Source organism: Scatophagus argus, chromosome 2 (genome assembly GCF_020382885.2).
Source record: "Scatophagus argus isolate fScaArg1 chromosome 2, fScaArg1.pri, whole genome shotgun sequence".
NCBI classification, from domain to species: domain Eukaryota; kingdom Metazoa; phylum Chordata; class Actinopteri; family Scatophagidae; genus Scatophagus; species Scatophagus argus.
The window spans coordinates 9,215,324-9,222,236 of NC_058494.1; positions in this window are offsets into that span (position 1 = coordinate 9,215,324).

A 6,913-nucleotide genomic window follows, 5' to 3' on the forward strand; every position below is an offset into this window, starting at 1 on the left:
TAAGCTATTTATGAATTTTTAATGAGCAAGTAAGTGCTAATTTCCTAACATTCAGGCCCAAAATATCCAGTCCAAGATATTACAAAAACAGATGAAATGATTGATTTTGTGCTGACTCTGCCCATGAAGAAAACATCTATTTTAAGGACTGTCATATTATTCTAACAACTGGGACCTGCTAATGCTCTGGATGGGCATTCATGAAAGTCTACAGGGAGGATTGCAGAAAACACATTATCTCAACAGAACAACACTGAAAACAGTCACATCCGATAAGATACAGAATAAAAAACAAAACTACAGAATTCTATAGACAGTTTTAGTTCTGATCTTTTTGAGTTCTTTGCGGTCCATACAGACTCAAGTCCTGTTTCTCTCTGGTCTATCAGTTTACACTTCTGAGACCTGTCCAATATGAGCAGATCTTCAGGAGTCCAGCAAACATTTTCCTCCATAAAAATCTCCAGTCTCATGAAAGTAGAGGTAGGGGAGGCTGTGATCATCTTTACTGAGTACCATCTTCACAGCAAAGTCCACAACAATGACTGGATGAATGATTAAATATGTAATATTAAATACTGAATGAATAAATATTTAAAGGCTAATCTAATTTTCTACAGTGGTCCCCTGACCTTTAGTGGCTGGAATTTGATTTGAAATCACCAGTTTCGCCATCTCCTGTGAGTGTGTGTATGGGTGTATATTTGTATATGTATATGTGTAGCATTTAGGGCAGATTTTCTGCTTGAATCCCTGTTTCTGTCTCTTTCTGTCGCTGCAGTTCCTGACTTCTTGCGAGGTAAATCTGGACAGGATGTTGTATACACGTGCCACACGAAGCCACGGGAAGTTATTTTGGGATAAGGACAAAAACACCTCAGAACAATCACAGAGAATTGACAAAGGAGCTGCATGGTATAGAAATCAATCAGCTGTGACAGGTCTATTGTGGAAAGTACTTGAGTCCAAGAACAGGCACAGATTGGGTGAGGCTTAACAGTCCAACAAATGTGAAGGAAGAGGAAAAAACAGTGTGTGTGTGTGTGTGTTAGGGTGTGTGGGATGTTGCATAAAAATCACCTTATGAACACAATGTAATTTTGTCTCCGATATGAATCAAATGTTCCCATTGCAATGCTTCAGTTATGGTGGTCCTTCCCTTCAGGCACAGAGGTACATACACAGAGCAGTTTTGGAGACCAAATGTTTTCCTTTCTTAAAAGCATCCGCATAGAAAAAATGAAATTGTAATGAATTGACAGTTATTTATCTAGCACAGTGTTAGATGCACTACCGAAAGGAAGTGCGTCTAACACACACCACACAGTCATATAGGAAACATCAGCATGTTATTACACGACACTATCACTAAAGTTTAAATATTTTAATCACCCAGCAAGCGTCATTAAAGAAGAGGGGAGTGACAAAGTTCAGCTTTAACAACCGTGTACACTGTAAAAATGAAAAAGTGGAAGAAGACAACACATTTCCTATTCAAAACAAAGTTGGACTTGTAATTTTACTTTTTTATGGTTTTACACTCTTTGGAATTTGCAGCTTTGTGTTCATTTTATTTCAGTTGATGTTTCTTTTGTTATAAGTAAAACAGTGCCTGATTCTTCATAGATTACACAATTTAATCACACTTATAACTATACTATTTTTACCAGCAGCCATATTCATGTTTTCATATGAAACATTTTGATCTGATTGCATTTGTTTTGTTTTTGTTGTAGTTTTTTTTTTGTTTTGTAACACATGAGCTGTGTTTCCTGAGTCTGGAGATCCCTGAAGAGCCATCACACACAAACTTGAGTGTACCTCAACAAGAGATGTCTTGCAGCCAAGCAACTGATACAGAATGCAGACGAGTGATGGCTCATTAAGTCATAATATGGTTAACAGCAACGGAAGCAGACAGAGATAGATGCTTATTTCTTCCACACTTAGCTCAGACCTCCATAACTGTTAATGACTTGTCAGCTTGCCTGCCAGAAAAGTGCTGTTGCTGCACCTCTTCCCAGTAAAAGGATTTCTTGACCTTACAAACTAACTATATGTCTCCATGTATTTCACACCCTTGTCTGACTAAATGAGCTGCACTCTTTCCATGCATGTACCTGACCACTGAGTCTAAATTTCAATCAGTAAGGACAACATATTAAACATTAATTGGATGTGACCATTCATTACCCAAATGACAGCATGTCTTAGCTCCAATCTCACTCCAACACCACCTCCCTGTCACTATTTTTTAAATGGGAGCCAGTCCACTCAAACAGCTGAATGAGCCAGATCTTTGTGTCAGTTAGCCCTCAATACCCCAACACCTGACAACAATAACAATCAACTTACTCCCAGGGGGGTGTCTTTCTGAGTGCAGAGGGATAGTGGGATGTTGGGTTGAGCACACAGTGGCAGCTTAGGAAAACCTAAGGTGTGGCATGTCACATCAAAGTCCACATGGCTGCCCTTGGTGCCATCTTGGATGGCCCTATGTGGTAGATGAAATTTGTGAGAAAGAATGATGCAGTACCATAAAGGCTGCTCTGGTAGAAAACGATTTGGAACTGATTTTACACATGGGGAGTACTACTCAGCCTATGGAAACAGTTTTAGGTTCTCTGGAGGAAGTTTGTCAAGTCAAGTTTAAGGGTCCCCTCTTTGCTAACTTCAGAGACTATATATTAAACTGAGTAGAAAATGTCCTTTCAGCTGTTAGTTTGAAAAATGTGTTTAGCGATGGCCTGACAAAACAATAATGTTAATACCGTTGATACTCTCCATATATCTCAAAAGTACTCTTATATAACATTTCTGCATTAAAATGTATGAAAGACCTTTCTGGTATATTTTGTTGAGATGCGTACTGATGCTACCATATTACAACATCAAACCGGCTACATTTGATTTTATTGTTTTGACTGAGAGACTCCTAGCAGCAGAAATTACACACTGTGCATTTAAGAGCACATAATCTTTCCATTTCCTCAGCTGCCAATCAATCTAAAAAAGTTACCATGGTAATTCAAGCTGCTGATTCAGGGTCAAAACAGAAACCTCCTAGCTGAAAACAAAGCTGAACTCATTATGTATAAATTAAACAAGATGTACTCAATTGGCAGTCATTGGGTCCCCTGGAGGCTTCTGCTGTGTTAAATCACTCTTATCTCCTCTCTCATACGGTGGCCTGTATAAACATCAGCACATTGTGCACAGTGTGGTCAGTTTATGGTCACCAGCCTCTTTAATCCTCTCATTAGGCTCTGTGTGTGTGTGTGTGTGTGTGTGTGTGTGTGTTGGGGGGGGAGGTTAAGCTGAGACATATAGTGGTCAGTTTATAGGAGTGAATGTAAACACTGGAAACTCCTCACAACTCTAGTAAACTGCCTGTGTTTGTGTGTGTGTGTGTTTGTGTGTGTGTGTGTGTGTTTTCACATCACGTTTCAGAGCTTATATCTCAACATGTGGATAAAGTTCCATACTGAAATGCAAAGCCATATTTGGCATAGATGGGATGTGAATTTCCCACAGGGACAATTCGGAGGCATCAAAGCTGTCAGGCCTTCTGACCATACTCTGTTTTATTAAAGACAGAAAAGGAAAAGAGCAGACAAGTGTAAAAAAGAAAATAACGGCCAAATGTTGTTGTTGGTAAGTACACTAAACATAAAGAAGCCAGGTATTGCAGCCTGCCATGGAGACTGGGAGACTTATATAAATAAATAAATAAACAATAAAATAATTTGTTATTTGTTCAATATTTCTGTTTTTAACAACCTTTAAGGAACACATTTTCCCCTAAGCCACAGACCACCTGGCAGAGTTAAGAGTCTCAGGTGAGTTCAGATAACGTCTCTAACAACAGAAGGAGAAAGAGTACTTAACTGTGTAGACATATTAGAAAAAAAGGTAACATTGGTAAATATTATGGATATGGATGGAAAACAGTAATGTTACAGTGACATGAGTTCTCGCACTGCTTCCATTTTCATGGAAGCTGTCTTTCTTTAATATGCAAACAAATTATTTATTATTTTACTTTGTTAAAATCACAACCGTTTCATCTTCTACTGTAGTACTTCAGTGGATACCAATTTGTTATAGATATGGATAACTGACTCTTGGTATGAGACTGGTTTCTTTTTGTTTCCAGGCTAAACATTGAGAAGAACTTCGTGTCTTTAGTATGTATGCTGCTCTGTGTGTGTAGGAGTGGGAGATGTACAGAATGTGTATGTGGGAGGACAGATTATGAGTCTCATCACAGTGTGTAAACATTAATTAACCAGGGTTACTGTAATAAACTCAGAGCACAGTGTGTGTGTGCGTGTGAGTGAGCCCTCTAAAAGTATGCAGAATTTTTGTTGTGAAAAGGAAGACCTTCTTTTTTATTACTAGTATTTAGTTGTTCATTCACTATGACTATATTAGTGAGGCTCCAAGGTTAGTAACCTTGTGCATCCATCCCTTCTCATTATCCCTTGAATTCTGCTGTTTCCTTGGCTTATGTCTGTTGCTTTCTTCCTTATTCTGTACTTTCTCACTCTCTGACTTTATCTTCTGTGGTGTCTGCAGTTCAGCTTGATTAATGTTTTCTTGGAGTCATGATTAAAAAGGGGGGGTCTTAGGTTCAAAGGTATATACCATTCTGTTTCATCATAGAACTGAGGGTTAGTTGATGACTGACAGACGTTTTATCCACGTTAGCAACCAACCTATAAGCAGGTCATTAGAGATGATTCGGCAATGTGATTCTATTGGCCAGCATGCACTCACAGGCATGTAATTGATGCTGGGTTGCTATGTAATAAACCTTTTTATACAAGCAAGATGGTGTCAGCAGAGATCTCTTTCAGCATCTTCACATCATCGCTATTCAATATACAAAACTTTCTCGGCATCCGAGAGCAACTGCTGACACATGAGTAGTAAGGAGGGAGTCTGAAGCTGTTTCTGTTCACACCTCATCATTGCAAAAACATTAGATAAAGAGTTCAGCTGAACTGAGTGTTCACACTTCCACCTATATCCTCCTTCTCATAACCTCTTCGTGCCGCTGTTTTCCCTAATGAGCTTTATGCTCATATTTTTTAGTTCTTTGCTTCTCCATGTGTGAATGATCATGTAATCATCTACTCTTGTTGCATTTCTATCCTTCTTTATGCTGCGTAGGAGATGAAAAAGTTAACAATGGGCTTTGACAACAAGGTCTCATGCTCTCAGTGCAATACTCTTCTATTTTGTAATTGAATATAATAATAGGGCGGATGCACAATCTCCTGTGTGTCATTTTCATAAGACTGGTGATTAAAACAGTTACTTTTTCCTTTACAAGCCTACCTTCTGCACACATGGACAAGGTCTTCTTGTTTCTCTGATCATGTAGTGTATTGTTTTTAAAGAACTGTGCTCTGAATGTTAAAATATTTGCAATATTGATTTACCGTTACTTTCATCTTACTTTCTTGAATGTGTCCTGCAAACCTATTCTTCTGTCCTTCATATATTTATTCATGACTCATGACTCATCCCCCTGTGAGTCTAAAAACGCAATAAAATATCATATTTATCTTGTTTTTAGGCAGTAAGCATGTGAGGAGTGATCACAGAATGGCCAAGTGTTGATGCAGAGTGATCATAAAATGTCCTTTACTGGAACCAAAAGATACAGTCCAGGTCAGTTTTAGGGATGTCTGCAAGTGCGTATAAAGGGAAAGGAGATTTGGCATGAGTTGGAGGGGGGGTTGCAGCAGTTTGGATGAGGCTCTGTGTGTGCAGTGCCTCTGATGTAAGATGCCCTTGGTGGAGGGGAGAGAGACGCCTACTATCTTCTCAGCTGTCCTCACTGTGCATTGCAGTGTTCCGAAGCTTTGCTGTTTTTCTCTACCTGTCGTGATGCAGCCGGCCAGGATGCTCTCTGCGATGCCTCTGTAAAAGATGGTCAGAATGTGTGGTGGTAGGTTAGCTATCTTATGCCACAGCAGGAAGGAAGGCATTGTTGTACTTTCTTGGCTGTAGCATTGAATTGGTGTTGAGAGACCAGGTGAGGTCATATGACATTGTCACACCAAAGTTGTGGCCTCTGACCCCCCCGACCCCATATATATATAGATATATATCTATATATATATGTTCTTTCAGTGCTTTCAGCAGTTCCTCTGTTACCTTTAAACCTTTAGACAATTATTTCAAATATAAATCATCCATTTACAGTTAATATTGTGCTAACTATTGTTACTAATATAACTAATTGTTATATGCAGGGTCACATAAGGGCTGAAGCTTATCCCAGCAAGTGCAAATACAAGTGCCCCCAGTTGGGAATCACATGTGCAGTGAGATAGGGGGATGGATTCAGTGTGTCTCATGGCTTGCCAAAGTACTAGCTCAAAGTGGGTGTAAACATTCGTCCAATCAAATGTGATTCTTTGTGATCAGCAGTAATGCCAGACTAGATAAAGCTTGCCTGATAAGTTATGAACGCTATCACATTGCACCATATTTTTTATCCACCACATTTTTATTTCAAACGAAACAATAATGTGTTATTGACAGATCCCTCAGGACATGTATATCTCCTACTGAATCAGTTGTCACTTTTTTTTGCATTTGCTGGTACGCATATCTCAACCCCAAACAGAAAAATTCATTAACAAGGGTGATGAAAGTCAATAACTAAATTATTGTCACGTAGCAGATAAGTCTATCTAAACTGTACAACAAACAGCTGGCAAAGAAAGCAGAATCCATTATATCTGACAATACACACCCCCTGGACTGAATTTAAAGTCCACATGAAAGGGAAAGCAAAGTGCTATTTGTTTCATGTTGCCTATTATGTGACACACTGCAATACTTTAGTGATGCCCAATTTTGATCTGCTTTGTTTGCCATATTAAAGTTATATACA